The 17855-nt window shown below is 28.7% G+C and overlaps 1 protein-coding gene across 2 annotated transcripts in view; it reads right to left on the bottom strand.

The window, feature by feature from the left end:
- LOC112591174 (putative RNA exonuclease pqe-1) overlaps positions 1-17855 on the bottom strand; it is a 134944-nt gene that overhangs the window by 108293 nt on the left and 8796 nt on the right. For both annotated transcript variants that reach the window (XM_025334895.1, XM_025334897.1), the window contains exon 2: positions 13696-13755. The gene's annotated coding sequence lies outside the window, so the exon portion shown is untranslated. The remainder of the gene's footprint in view (positions 1-13695; positions 13756-17855) is intronic.

The following is a 17855-nucleotide window of genomic DNA, read 5'->3' as shown; positions in this document are numbered from 1 at the left end:
TGTATACAAGAAGATGCGGTACATACCTGGATGAATAGGCTTTTGAATTAGCGCGCGATGTAGACGCGCGGCAAATGTCTCGAAAACCGTTCGCAGCCAGTGAAAAAATAATTATCTGTACAGAAATAGGCGGATAGCGAATGAAACAAAGTCAACCATACAGGGAAAGAAAGAGAAAAAGTTGGCAAAAATGGAATTCTTGCCATGAGCGAATGAATTTGCATAAACGCGCCGCGGATAGCGTATGCCGAGGAACTTCGATGAGCAGAAAACCTTCATAATATAACTATACTGCAAAACACTCCTCGTATAACTAAGTAATCTACGTCGTCACATGTTATGCGCAATATCTACACATTTACGTTATTTTGAAAGTGTTCACATTTTTCAAATCGCAAGCGTTTCATATTAAATAAAATTCGATGCGGTATCGTGTAGTATCATAATATAATATAGTCGACGGCATATTTGGTGCAGGTACGTGGAAAATTATACAGTCGTTTTATTTACGCACGTATTACCAATGTAAAATACAATGTATATTATTATATAAATTATAATTTACAAGATATATTTAATGAAATATCTTTTATGATAATACAATATAATATTACTATAATATCGGGAATTATTGACGTACGGAAGACACGCGTAAATTGTTATTATTATTTTCGCGGTTTTAACTGCATTTCGGTTATAGTTTAACACTTAAACGATAAATTTTATACTTGTAATAATCCGTTTTATATGTATTGACATATTATCATAACAGATCTACGATGAGTGATGATGTATGGTGGGTATTATTTGCTAGTGATCGATACGGACTGAATCACTACAACATGTACATGCTGTCTTTTAACGAAATAATAATAATATGTACAATTACGTACTTATATATTAAAATGAATAATATTATAAAAGTACACATACACACACGCACGCGCAAACAGTATTACGGCTGATGACCACGTTAAAAATGTATAAAAAAAATACTGCCTTTGAAAATGGAAATAATGATAAATCCTCAGACCACGATTCAAAGTTTCGAGAGAAAATAATGAGTTCTGGAGTAACGTACGTGTCTCTGTTGGCTATATAAATATATATATTAGCACACTACACATTACATTATTATACATTTATGAATATTATTTATACGTACATTGTATTTGAATACGAATACATTGTATATACAGTATAAACATATCTATGTGATAATATAATAAATAGTCTAACCGCGAGTATAAATACAAACAAAAACCTTTGAACTCGCGTGGCATATTTCATTTCAATGCTTCGCGAATGAAAGAACTTTATCATATTTTGATAATTGTTGCATCGCATCTCACGTTTAAATATATTTTCTAAGGAATTACGATCTACAAAAATATATGATCGTAAAATTCACTACAGCCAATAAATCATTATAGAAATAGTAGTTGATCTATATGAATCGTTCAAATTAAATCAAACTAAGTCGTTGTTGTACAGTACAAGTAGTACAACCATAGCTACGTCAAATCTTTATATTATTTGTGAAACACGCTCGAATTTGAATTTATATCACATAACACGTGTTTATGGTTCTTTGATGTATATATATTCGTATTTCATTCGATGACGTTTTGTCAATATTATATTATATTTTACGTCGACGACGAGCCATATTTACTTTGACACATATCAACATACACAAACGTCTAGAAACAAGTTCCAATGTACATACGTATTTCATCAAAAATTCATTATTAGCGCATTTCAAAGTCGAAGAAGTTTTTTAAATAACAATTTCAAATTTGAAATATTCGTAAATTGTTCATTATTGGACATTTACGGACTTCCACATACGGATGCTATATCGATAATAAATTATAATTGATCTTCATAGTTGGCAAGCAAAAAATATCGCAATGTTGTTATTCAAATTGTATTCCATCACTGGTTTTCGGATCCTTTGGAAAAACGTATAAGTGATCATTGCAATAGTGTTAATTTAAAAATTTAAAAATTCTAAGCAATTTTTACACGAATACAATTGGCATAAAAGTAAAACAAAATTACCAATTACGCAATTAAATATATAGGTAGGTGTGTTGTAACACTGAAAATTCGAATAGGTATGTGATTTCGACGGGATCGGCAGATGAAAATATTTATGAAAATCTTAAATAGAAGAAATACCATAAATATCTTGATAATAATTACCTAAATGAAACGCTATTTGTCTATCAGATGATCAACCATTCAATTTTAATTACAGTCTGTTATCTATAAAATTTTATAAATAATTCTTCAACGGTTACCGAAACATTTTTTTCGTAATATGAATGTATTGCGTTGCTTTTGAAATTTTTTTATGTATTTATTTTTTTTTTTTTTGACGATTTAATTTATTTTTATTATTCTTAATAACTAATAAAAAACAATTCTGATAACTTTATTGACAAATTGTATAAATATTTGAGTTTTTTGATAGATCACTATTCTGTAGTGACCTAGTACACAAATGCTAAAGAAACCACATTATATGTGTAGTACTTTTTTACGCGACACATTCATCTTGTTTTGTGCGCATCGTTAACGGGGTAGACTGTAAGTAAACACGATCGGGCTTGTGCAACGCATTACTACGGGTTTACTATAACGACTGCAAGCAGTCGATCGTCGATAAAACTCGCATTTGCCAAGGTAACTATATAATATAATAAGCGTATTATATTATTATTACGGCACGGCGATATACACAACGCCGGATGATAATGGTGTTAATTTACGCGTATTATACGATATACGTGCAAACTATATTATACACGTAATAATTATCATTCGAGTGTAAAACGATAGCACGAATAATAATAATTAACACTTAAACAGCAGACGACAAAATAACAAGAAAAATTAATAATATTGTAACACAAAAACAATAATATAATATATATATAGCCGTCACGCCGTCAATGGATCAGCAATATATAATTGTCTCTCTCACTCTCTCTCTTTCTGCCGATGTCGACGAGATTTCGCGTGGAAAAAAAACGATTTGGTGGCGATTAATTGAAGACGTAGGAGGAAAACGCGTATCCGCGGGTGGGATGAACATTTCTCGAAATTGCGTTTCGGAACGTCGCTACAGCCGCCTGGTGACGTCATCGTCTGCGGCGTGCGAATATATCTCGCGCGAATGGTGCGTTATTTATCGTGTGCGGCTTCTCTCTCCACTCGTCAGTGCCCAATCGGTGGCGGCGGCAGTCCAGCACCCTCGTCTGTTATTACGCATGGATCGATAACGAAGCCAAAATAGATATCCCGGAGAGACCGTGCTTTAAATATAAATGCGTCACGTCAACAAACATATACGTAACCGCTGAGGGCAAACGAGTGTACCGGAAAATCTTTAGGACCACGTTATAATATTTCGGGTAGGTAACATACAACTGAACCGCTGTAAAGATGTTTGGTTTCGGCGAGTATCGCTGGTTATCGACTCAAGACAACGATCCGTGATCGTATAGTGGCGGCGGTTTTTTTAATGACAGTTGTCTCAAGCGACATACCTCGGCAATTATAATGTGAGTGTTATATTTTGTATAACGCAGAAGTTAACCAAACCGGCGAGGAGGGGAATAATGACAAAAATATATTATTATCTTTGTAATTTAAAAAAATAAAAATAACTTCAGCAGTAATATTTATTATATACATAATGTATATAATGTGATAAGTTTAATCATCGACATAAAATTCATATTTTTCAATACAAAAAATGTTGTTTTTTTTTCAATTCAATGAAAACATTAAGCTTCCAATAGTTTTCTATCTAATCTTGTTTCTCAATGGTATCATATAATACTGTATAATATTGTTATTTGTATTCTACTAAGTATTTTAATGTCGCGACTATGATATTAAAAACTCAACCTTTTCATTCCGCTCATACACATAAAAAAAAATCGTTTGACCGCCACTGATATCATACTGTAAAATACACAATACTATAATGCGGTGTAACTCAGAAGTTTAAAAAAAAAATACGATAAATCGATTTGCAAATAAACACGTATTTAAAAAAAAAACGGCGTAATAATAACGAAAGTAGCATAAGATCGGCGAGACCACGAGACATTATAATATTTATAATATTATTTTATTATTCACATACAATTATTAATCACAATTTGATATGTAAGCGGACCAAAGCACGTGATATATATTATAATTATACGCGTTTATATTCGCGGTATGATAAATATAAAATGATTTATTCATTTTAATAATCGTTGTTCTGAATAATTATTACGTGAAATGCGTTCGTAAATAAAATAACCGCGCTACTAGCATAAGTCCCGCGCGATATTAAACATCATGACTGACCTTAAATTTTTTTTTCAAGTCTTCGTCATTTTATTTATATATATATAGCTATAAATGTATAATATTTATGTTATTACATTTTATAGTATATTATTATTATTATTATTATATATTATCCATAAATACTCAAGACACGACTAGACACGCGCTCTCTCGTATATTCACGTCGAAAATAATATATTGTATTTAAAACAACAACGGTCTATTCCCGGTGGCCGAGTTGCTATTTATACAGACATTGACCTACAAATCTCTGATTTCACACGCCATTTTATTAAGTCATCATACTATTGAATTTTTTTTTACCGTCACGGTACACTTTCGCCGATTTATTTATCACAAGCACGAACATGCGAGCGTTCGAACAAAAAATCACGGAAGAATAAGACATGGCACCTATATAAAACGCGCATGAATATCGGGAACCACCCTCCTGGAGAAAAACCAACATTCCGCTGGAGTGTGTGTGCGTGCGTCCGTGTATACAATAAGTAATAGCTGAAGGTGCATAATATATATATATATACGTAAAATGTGTACAATATAAATAGGAATAGGGTGGGGTTGTTGCTGCCGTCGTGTCGACGGTCTGCCCGGACAACACCTGTCTGCGTCGTTATATTTTTGTATCCAATCTGAAATCCCTGACGCACCTGCGACGACGGGGAAAGACGTGCGCGGCGATCGCGAATTATACATTATTGTTATTATTATTATACAGTAGTAGGTATATAGTATGATATCATTATGATCTGTGAAAAATTATTTCGGAGGGGAATGCAGTCGCCACCGTCGTTTTCGCATTCGTTATTACGTACTTATAATGTACATCAGACTTGTTACGCGAAGACCTAAAAGTAAAAACTGTAAAAAAAATCGTCTCCCTATTCCACTACAGACAGTGGAAACTTTTGACAAGTTCAAAAAGGAAGGGTCGAATATACTTTTTCATGCACACACATACCTCGCTATTTTTTCATTGATATAGGTATAAGAGAAGACATTTTATGAGCCATACACTTTAGGTATACACCTAGTCACATAATACAAAATAATTTTTATTTCTAATACATTTTTTAGGTAGGAGGTACTTTATGACTATGATGAGTTACAAAATATTTATACATTAACATATGTCATAAGGGGAAAGAGCAACCCGCCTGTGCTCCTTTCCATCATAAATCCACTATTGTTTTCAGACTCCATTTCAAAATGTAATATTATCTAAATAGTTAACTTTAGATAACTTATTATCAAAAGTCTACCAGACAATCCAAGATGTCACCTAAATCAAACACAACTTATTAAATGTAAGTTATAAATTATAATAGATATCGAATTTGCTAATTATACACAGTATAGATGATAAATAATATTATTAAGGAATACATATGTATATATTGTATATATAGATTATCACCAACCTCTACGGTGACACTGCAGTGATAGCAGATTTTTTTGAAATACGTTATTATTATTATAACGTGTTAAAAGATTCGGCGGATGAGAACATTTGGCTGTTGGACATGGTGGAGTCAGGGAGAGGTATGTGCAATGTGCTATATAGCGAGAAAACCGACGAAATAATTTTTTTATCATATACAAACGAGACAATAGCAATAATAATTTATGTTTACCACGGTGCATAAAAAAATAAAATGTATGATATAACGACCGTATTTTTCTTTTATTATTATTATTTTTCTCTCTCGATACGCCTTGCGTAGTAAACAGAACCAGGAATTTTATTCCATAGCTTGCTGCTTCTATTACTATAATGTATTATGTATCCCTCGCGGATTCATGTGCGCGTTTAGGAATTTGTGGAAATCGACATGACGTACGCGAGTTCGATAAAAAAAAAAAAATAAATAAAAATACTACAAAACATTATTTACTACTTTTAAAAAACCTTGGTGAAAATCTCAATTTTGTACAGTACAAGTTGTATTAAATATAATATGATATGATAACATCAATATAACTTATTTGACTGAGACACAAAAAAATATATCATAATTTATTCGATTTTTTTAAATTTTATTGATTTGAAGAAAAACAATTTGTGGTGATAGGGTAAACAATGAAACTAACAGGTAAGTACGGCTAGTATGTATACATATTTTGCGCAGGGTTATAATCGGAACCTTTCAGTAATGATTTATTTACAAACAATAATAATATAATAAATCAATGTTGATAATCGTTACTGTATATTAAAAGATTTCAAAATAAAATTTAACATTTTAGTATGAAGAATTAAAAAAATATTACTTTAATAACTATTGTAAGACAATATTATATTATCAGGTATTTGTGTCATAGAATATAAAGTTTCAAAATAACTTAATAATATTGCTGATTTTTGTATTTAAAATTAAACACAATGTAATGTATACGATAAGAAGCATGGAATTTTTCGTCGATTCTTTTGACCAGCAAAAGTAGTTTTAAGAAGTCTAGACACTAGACTAGAGTAGATTTTGGCGTAAAAATTCAAAGCATTATAACTAGCCTTTTACCAGTGAATGGTTTGAAAACATTTGACGTTTTCTTTTTGTATTCACGCGTGTTTGTCTAGCCGAGAATCATTTTTTTTTAAATCTATTCCATTTCTAACTTTTAATTCATCTATAAGCCTCATCTAACGTACGGATAGACCGCCATGTAACATGTACGGGGTCGGGGTGGTATTCTCTATAATGTTTTATACATGTAACGAATATTTATGTGTAACCACTAATCGTATTAGTTCCCCAAAAACACGTGTTTTTGCCAAAGATTATTGATAACGCATAATATACATTATATCCGCCCCAATAGTCGCCCAAATCACCAGATTTAGCTATTAATCATTATGGTTGACTTATGGTTTATTTCGAGATTGTAGTTATCTCCAAAACGTCAAAATTATTGTGTGTTCAATGATCGTACATATTATATTTGGTATTTGTATTTGATAACAGTTAAAATATCAATGCCATCTGTCGTTAATTTATGCTGCAGATGTGTACGAATTTTTTTTACTGTATAAACGGGTCTAAAAGTATAATAGTACAAAAATTAAAATGTTCGTACAATAATAATTGTAATTGATTATCAACATATAAATGAGCTGTTTATTTAATAATTTTTATAAAATATCAGATTTTTTATAGGAAAACGGATAATATCCATAAATAATAACTTATTATATACCTACATAATAAATTTGAATGAAATTCCGGAGAGTATTATTAAATAAATCATGGCTTTGGATTTTGATAATTATTATATAGCATAATGGAACAACGATGTATTATAATATGTATAGATATATTTATATTCTAATAATATACATAAGTTGGAGAAAATTATGTTCAATAGTATGGACGTCGAATAAAAGTCAGTTTCAAGAGACGTCGTCTATTAATGTACATAAGAGAAGGAGTGGTGAAATAATATAAGTAGATAGGAATACGGCCACAAATAGGTACATTTATTTGTATATTTAGCCATCGCATTTTATCGCAGTAATGTAAGGATTAGGATGAACTGTTAAAATTGTTCTAATTAGAAAGCGGTGCACTATGCACACAAGGTATATGATTTATTGTACAAAATTGTGTATATTTAGCTATCCTCGTCGTTATTATCAAACGGTATTTTTCTCCGATTTACTAAGTGCATATAAAATCATGACGAACAAATTTAAATTATTAAATAGATATAAAACGTTATCAAGCAATTATTTTTGACTATTTAACATAAAATAAACAACAAATTATGTTTTTACTCGTTGATATATTTTACACTGAATTTGTGGAAATCTCACTCTAGACAGCTAAACAAAATTTAATATGTAAATTATCTTTTAAATGTTGAACGAGCATCATTAGTAATGTTCACGAACTACGCCTTTCCCAGTATACCTAATTATACTTATTTTGATAAGTGAAATTTAATAGAATATGGCATATTCTTATACTGTTTTAGGCAATAAACATTATGTCTGCCGTCTGGTATCACATATTATACAAACTAGGTCAATAACAGCGTAGTCTGTTAGTGACCTTCAAATCGGTATCATCCGATTGTTCGATTTGTGAGTATAGATAATTGTTCTATAAAATAATAATCAAAATAATTTAATAGCCTACACTTAAAAACGATACATAAATGCATTATACATAAATACATTAGTGCTTTTAATTTAACATAACGAGTACAATTTTTTCAATACTGTTATTCGGAAATGTATATACGCAGTACGCGTATGTAGAAACACAATATAAAATATTAAGTTGAACATTATCCGTATGAAATTTTTCGACTTTTCAGCCGAGTCTTAAGAGACTGCTAGCTGTAAGTGATCGAGTACATTATATTATTATCTTTTTATTTTCGATTATCTTACCACAGTTTTAATGATAAATTGAAAGAGATGATCGCATACTGCGACGTTGATGCGTTACACGAAACTACGAAAGCGATACTAACGGAAATCATGACAGTGACGTGTTGCCGCCACGGTTGAGCAATAAGTTTGCATTGACACTGACCCAAATTCTTTCGTTATAGTCCAAATCAAATCGAGACGACGGACGTCGTTCGTATATACCAGTGTAGCTGTATACCAATGCAATAACGGCGACCAGTACATCCAATACGCGTAACGTATACGAGATGAAAATATTATATACCTACATTGTAATATCACAAACACACGAGAATATAATTTTATTATAAACGTATAAGTGAATATTGTAAATAATAATTATTATTATTCGCTTTCACCGACCACACGGTGCGCGTACAGATAGCGCTCAAGGCGACAATATCGATCGTCGTCGTCGTCGCCACTGCCTGAGCAAACTGTCCGATTACACTGAGGCACCAACACGCGCACATTCCGCAAAAGGCTGTTGCACCGGAGGATATCTCAGATATCTGCACCGGTGCATTGTCATGTATACTCTATAATTCATTGACGTGAGCAAAAATAAAACAAAAAAAAGATCGAAGAATGATAAACGAAATACACTAATATATTATATTAGTATAAACGTATAGGAATAGGACTAATAATATATTAAATAGTATATTATGAAATATTATGTACCTATATCAATGGTATAACACTATAACATATTGATCTCAAACAACCTATTATATATATATATTATATCGAAGCGCATCTAAGCTACTTGGAATAGAATTTCGCAATTTTTAAATACTATAACTTGGATACATTGTAATTATTAATACCCAAAAAAGTCATAATGATGATTAATGACAATATGCATAGATGATGCGTTTTTCATGCAATACCATATTATAATATTATACGGCGCATTAGCATTTAATGTACGCTATTTATTCGAACCGGATCCATAAAATGTATTTGAATATTTCCAATAAAATGTACTGTAATGTAAGTTAAAACAATTAAATGGAAATAATTGTTCACGGATTATATATGCATAAGATTTCGTTCCACAGACATGTTGAGAAACATCACAACAACGCGTGAATGCATGATAAATTTAAGTCATTACAATGTTTACTTATCGATTCACGATAACACTAATATTATTATGTTATAACTATTTAAATCAGATAATAATATTCTGTTTCAATATGCTATTAAAACATAAAATGCATACCATTAAATTATTTTAAAATCGATTGATTTTTGTTTTGGTAAGGTTTAATTTATTAAGTTCCTTGTAAAAAAATAATTTCAAATCATAGTATTAAAAACTTGAATGTCTCATATGCGGTATATAATACCAACCTTCAAATACTTGTTTCAAAAACTTCATTTGTAATAAATCTATGAAAAATTAACGTATATGAATAATAAAATACAACGTTTGGGAATAAATAATAATAACTCAACAACGTAATTATGTAATAAATTATATAATTAGGTGTCGACGAATCTCCAACGGAAATAATTTACGAACCGCTATGTGTATTGTGCACATGTATCTGATCAGGATCTAATCGGCATATCAGGAAGTCAGTCGTCTTAAAAAACAGTTGTAAACAGGTGTTTTTGAGTTCTGATACGTACAAGAACGGTTGGATTTACGTAGGAACGTTTTGATACACGGAAACAATTTGAATAGAAATGATAATATCATAAATCATAATATTGTTACGGGATAAAACTGATTTCCTAGTTCTAAGTTATATGGTTTATATAGGCTATGAATTATGATAAACATGTGTGTATTTTGCTTCTGTTTTTACTGACTACCACATTTAGTGTTCTGCATTTAAAAGTTTCAGATTTATTTATTAATTATTAATACAAACGCCTTCAATTTAAATTTTTGCAAATTTTCTACTAATTTATTAGAATTACCTTACTATTAATTTTAGTATTATATGAATGGGAATATTAAGATTGTTATGGTGCTAGTAACAGTTCTATTCGAACAATCATACATTTTAGGAAAACTCAAGTAAATTATATGAACTGTTACTATACACACTATTCTTGGTTTTTTATTTTCATTAAATAATAGAATAATAAAACTATTGGTTTAACTATATAAATATTTTCAAAACAAATAAAATCATTCCTTTTATCACTTAATTACACGAGCAATTTTCTAGTCTCATCTTTAGCAAACTATTAAAATACGAATAAACTATGTTGCATAATTGTACATTATTATAAAATTATGTTATTTAATAACAATATTAAAATAAATATAACGTATAGGCGGAAGCAGATGAGCGATCTTGAACTTTTCTATTCGCTCATACAATTGCCAATGTGCAAACAAAAAATATTAATTAGCACCTATATACCTATTTCTGACATTATATGATAGGAATGTCGAATGGTATGTATAAATATAGACACTAACCAACCGTCATAAAATATGTATCACGATTTCATAAATATACGTATATTACACGATATCAACTATTTACGCTATATTTCCGTCTACATTGGTAAATAATAATATAATGCTATATCTATGAATACAAAAAAATCGATCTAAAATACGATGTTTTTATGCTCGGACCGTTTTACAATATGAGAACGCGATTCGTGTTGTATGCGATTTTTTTTTTTTTTTGTTACCTCTGTTCCTCTATATATTGGATCAAAACCAATAAAAGTGCATCAGACAAGGTTGCCAAAAAAAAAAATATATAATAATAAATAGTATACATTAACAATGATGTTCACGCGTGTGTGTGTGCATCCGTTCAACTGTAATGTCTTAAATATGAAACACAAACACATAATGGAGCATAATAACTATGAAGTTTTATCTTTTATATGAAATTGAAGATTTCATCAAAAACCTTATTTGTTTTCTCATAGATATTTCTGTGGGGGCTTAGCCACTAGTGTGGATAATAGTCGCCCCTACACAAAAACATTTTTTTTTTTTTGATTAAACAAGATAATTTAAAAAACATTAAGACATTAACTTTTTAAATTTATTCAAACTTCAAATTGGCTTTAATCCAATATAATAATATTCTAAGCACCCAAAAAGAGACAATTTTCTAAAGAAAACAAGTATAAGCGTAGGTTGATCAAATAAATTGATGGATGTACGACTCAATAACCAATCTGCACATTAAAAACATATTATGGGGATACAGCTGCAGTAACCCTCCCCCAAAAAGAACATTTGATTACCCTATATCCCTAAAGGCCTAAATACACCTATACTTTTTTCCTATAATTGTTTCGAAGCAATGAAAGAGCATACGCATAGAAAAACTCATTAAATCCAACGACATAATCGTAATGTAGAATTTCTATTCGACATGTAATTGACGTACAGGAAGTATGGAAACTATTATATGAATGCATTATTGTACTTTAAACAACGTATCCTAAATGTGTTAGTTGTGTAAAATAATAAATAAAATAGTTATTTTATTTAAATTGCCGAATTATGAGTAAAACGCAAGTTTAAATTTTTATTATAGCTATTACGACTTATGTAGTGTTATATATACATGAAACGTAACGATGGCACAATTAAATGTTGCTAAGTAAGGGAAAAGATAAAGGGGTTAGGTTATAAAATGTACATAGCATATTTTCTGGCCCACAACCCAACAAAGTTGCACTCGTAGACCAATCTACATATAATATATACGTTTACGTAACTATACCTATACGTATCTAAATTTATGTGTGCATTGTAAACGTATCGCACGTTTAATTTAGTTTGGTTACGTTTAAATTACAAACATATAACGAGCCATAAGGTTACTTATTACTTGCAGTAGTCAAAATGTTCCTCGCGAGAGTTTAATTTCAATTTATAATTATCAAATAATCTCTAAAAACCTATTTACACATTTACTTATTGATATTGTTGATATTATCTATTTAGATTGCAAAGCCAAATAGCGTTTATAAACTATACAACACATATATCGTTTACATTGGTATAGCAAATAATAATAATAAAATAAGGCACATAAAGCTAAAACACCTTACCCACAAATAACTAATTATATTTTAAGTGATAAATCGACTTTAATTAATATGATATATATTTTTTTAATGATTATAGAATTTTCGGTGAAATTGTTATTATCTTATAAATTATTATAAATTATAAGTTATAAGTTATAGCATATAAGATATGAATCGCACATTAATAACTGTATGGTTAAAATGTTATAAATAATTTTTGAATTTTAACTAACATACAATTTATTTATTTTAATTATTATTTACAAAGGATTTAAATTATACGATACCAAGAATGGTAAGAATATAATAAAACTGAGCATCGAATGTTATTTTTTTTTTTACGCTAAGTCTAGTAGCGTCGAATGAAATTGAAACCGGCAGTTCACTCTATGCCCGTTCTACGCATTCATACACGCAACTATGAAACAGGCTTAACCAACTATATAATATATTAATATGTTTCATAAAATTATGACAGAAAGATTCAGCAGTACTATATTATTTTACCCACCCACCTAATTTTCGAGGTAGTTCAATTTAACTACCCGAAGTATGTGTTTGGTGCTACTAGCTAAGTCTTTTTGTCATTTTGTTACCTTTTTATCAAAAAACTTATTCGTACAACACAAGAAACATAAAGATTGTTTAATAATGACTATTGAAACATATTTTTTATTTGTTTATTTTACATGGTATGGTAGTAACTATTAAATGTTTATTAAAAGTCGTAACCCATAATATAATGTTATTTACAGAAAAGGTTACATACACTCATACACAACGATTGAAGCAAATGACAACTTATCATATTATGCTGCACTATTTTTTGTACTGTTATCTACTGTAAAAATATAATTTGTGTAAGTACGTACCACTTTATCGTAGAAGAATTCTTCAAAAATCCACCCGTTGTCTATTTACAAACATTGATCCTGAAAAACAAAAATTTTAATTATATTATCTATAAATATTAAATCATCGAATTTTTTGTTTATGTACTCTTTTTATATGGTTAATTTTGTTAGGTTATTAAACACAATAACTTATTGAAATAATATTCTCGGTGGAATATATTAAATTAAAATATGTTATTAATTATTAATCATATGCAGAAAACTCATAAGTCATAACGTTTAAGAAGTTACATGAAGATTTTTTTTTGTACACCAAACCTTAATATGCCGAATAATAATGTTATTAATTATACTTCTTTTCATTTAGTGTTAAATGATATGTATTAAAATGTTTAATTGTATATAGTCTAATAAATTATTTAATAATTTAAAAGAATAAAATCTCAAAATACGGTTAATGTTTAGCTTAACATTGGTGCGAGAACGATCGTGATTTAAAGTCTCTGGTTCGAAGAAAGAAATTAACTTATACACTATATATATTTTTATTCTTATTCCCTTCAAGGGTGCAACTAATGAGGTGCCTCCTCTCTCATGTCTTCATATATAGTTATAGAAAATTTCATTTGTTTATATCATTAAATTTATTTATTTTGTTACTTTTAAAATGGATTGTAAACATTGTTAAGAAAAAAATTCACGCTAAGTTGAGATAACAATATAGACGAAGTAGGACAAAAAAATTTTGGGGGACAAAATAATAAAAATAAACGACTTGAAAAAAAAAACATTTAACCGTCGTAAAAACAAAAAATATAACATACGAGTTTTTGGTAGAATATGGTACATCATATTATTCATAATTTTTTTCGTTTGAAAACGCATACACGCGGTTATAGACGAAGATGATGACGTGTAGGAAGTGGTACAATGGAAGGAGGGTAATGACGATGCGGTGACTACGGTACGTTAATAATGGCTGTTCTGTATGTGTATGTTTTGTGCGCGCGCTGGAAGGCGATTTTAAAATAATAGTAACAATATTATTTATATAAGTGAACGTTTTTCATTTTTACATAAAAATTGGTCGTTGTTAGATTTTTTTTTATTTTTTTTTTTTACAACACATATTATTATGAATCATTATTAATAATTGTTTTTATCGTGATATTTCTTTAAATACGTAAAACAAACATTGCAACAAGAATTATTATTATTCTAACTTTCAGTTTGCATTGGCAATCCACATTGTTCGAACAGTGCGAATAAAAATAATCGGCTACGTCCGGCGAAATTGCACGAGGTCGTGGCTAGAAGAATCGGCAATGCCGCATGAAGTGTGAACCAAACACGGAAAACGTCGACCATAATATTTCGCAAACCTATATGTTCCAGAAAATAAAACAAAATAGGTATAAGCCCGTGACAAGTGACACAACCAATACTATGAACATTCGTATTATTATAATATATACATGACATATATTATATGTATTAGATATGTACAGGCAACCGCTAAGTATGTATTTTCTACACCACCAAATACATATTGTAAAAGTACGCTTATAGAAAACCACGCGGCTCAATTTTTGTTTGCATATAATATAATACATTTTGTATATAGAAATATTAATAATTGACGGAATTTGTTTTTATTTTTCGTACGGTCATTTTAATTAAATTTAATGTACATTCATAATGAAAACTTTGGTAATTATAATAACAATTTTATGGCACCATCGTAGTTAAACGTACCAATCACAAAGTTAATAAAAAAAAAAGCGGTGAAAAACTGTTGTTTTCTCAAAACTTGTTTAGTTTCATTTGAAATAATATATAACATTGTTTTGTATAGTGTAAAGTGTGCACATCACAATGTATAATACAGTGCAATTATTACGTGTATATATAAATACATATATTATATTTATTCCAACAACGAATAACAAACTAGTACTTTAATTTATTAATGAAAACAGCCATTAAATATTATATTCATTCAGACTTAGTTAAAACTTGAGAATTTATAGAAATCTGTAATAAATAATAATACTTGTAAAAAGGTTATGATTTTTGATTTTATTAGTATTTTCATATTGAAAAATATTCGATAAGCAATCGATGTTATGACGATGCAATTTTTAAGTATTTTAATTTTTTAATTTTGATAAAAAAAAAATATTAAAAATGTTTCAAAATTATTTACAAAAAGTTTTTGATCACTATTATAATTTATATTGCTGCTTAGCTCACAATAATACACGTAACATGGTGTTGGGATTAAATTTATACAATTATTAAACATTTGTTTGTTATGAATAACAGAATAAGTAATAATATAAAATAATATGTTTAAATATTAAATATTTTAATGAGAAATTATAAATACAAATGTATTTAATAGGTATATAATAAAGTATTTAAATTTAAAAGTATAATACAGTGTAGTAATGGAATATAAAGGCAGAAAAATATATTAAAAATAACATATTTTATACTTATTTATATCCTTTAATTCTTAATAAGTAATATTATATGCATACAGACATTTATTTATATTTAAATTGTGTTCGCTAATATGCGTTTTTTATTTTTTATCAAGTATAGGTAATATTATAATGTTTTGCTTGATATTATAGATATTATAGAAGTAACTCAAATAAATAATAATATAAGAATAATATTCGTAGAGAAATCGACATTATGAAACGCTAAAATGATACAAATGCAACTAGGTATTCAATGTAGATTTCTCTGTACTAGAGGGTGTCTGCACAAAACACTCATTATTTATTTCATCGCAAGCTCTTTCTAAAATGAAAATAATCAATCAATAGAGGAAATGTATTTAACTCAAGTATTTCTTTAGAGATTATTACATCAAATTTTAAAATGTTCAACGATTTCTGAAGTTATAATATTATTTAACTTTTGTATTTTGTGATATCTATTCAAAATATAGTTTTAATTAATATAATTACCTATATAATATATTATATTATTACGTACATTTAATCAACTAAAATCAAGGGAAAAAAATAAATGAATTATTTTCTTAAGGCTTCACTAATATAAATTATAGTTTTTTATATTAAAAACAATACAAAGAACAATTTTTAAACTTAAAGTTATAATTAAAATTAAAAATTGGACATATTAAATTACAATTAATGTGATATGATATAAATTTTATATCATATTTTTTCGTAAAGACTGAAGAATTTCCACAGCATCAGTAAAAAAAAAATTGTCCTTATTTATTTCAAGGGTTTTTTTTTCAAGAATAAGTGCACAAGTGTAAATTAATTCCACAGAAATTTAATACTGTTTGAAATTGGGTTGCGAAATAAATTTTCAGTACGAAGCGGGTCTCAAGAGTTTTTCCATCGTTGTCACCCGAGGAGAAAATCGCAATGAAATAATATAGCACGTTGAGTTGATCGGCAATTAAAAACGTTTCACAACACTGTTACCGACCGACGATGCGTAACCTATAGTCGAATTTTGCAGGCTTTCTATTATTGGAGAATGATTTTTATTTAAATACAGTTTTTAAAAACAGAACAAAATATAGCACATCCAAGTATACGAATAGATAATTTAACGGGTTTTCGTATTTCAATACCTATTCACTTTATACGCTCATGAATAGCGCATTACGTCAACAAAATATTTTTTAATCGATACACCTTATAATTATTATAGAAGAAGAATCAAAAGCGGTTGAAACTGCATCTTTCAGTAATAAATTAATTAGGTTAATGGTAAAGGTTAAAGTGTTATTATGCCTAACCACCGGGTAACACACTATAAAAAGGAAAGAAAATATCTCGTTTGTAAAAATCTTAAAACGCTCAAAATAATAATATCAATATTATAAGATCAAAATATGATGATATCACATACTATACCAAGACATACAGTGCAATATCATGTCCAAACAGCTATCTTCTATTTTAAAAAACAAATTTCAGTAATGATGAAACTGAAAACGTGATTACCAATTTTTATGATAAGTAATTGCCAAAAATCACACACATTAGAATTATCAAATAGGTTTACGTGTTGAGTTATTATTGATTAAATTTTAATTTTTAAATAGTTATATATATATATAAATGATATATTTATATTTAATTTGATTGCAGCTGGAATTAATTATGACAACAGAATAATAT

This window comes from Melanaphis sacchari, unplaced genomic scaffold (genome assembly GCF_002803265.2).
Source record: "Melanaphis sacchari strain LSU unplaced genomic scaffold, SCAv2.0 Contig12_pilon_pilon, whole genome shotgun sequence".
Classification (NCBI taxonomy): domain Eukaryota; kingdom Metazoa; phylum Arthropoda; class Insecta; order Hemiptera; family Aphididae; genus Melanaphis; species Melanaphis sacchari.
The sequence above is the reverse complement of the archived record's forward strand: the minus strand, read 5'-3'. Positions and strand labels throughout refer to the sequence as shown.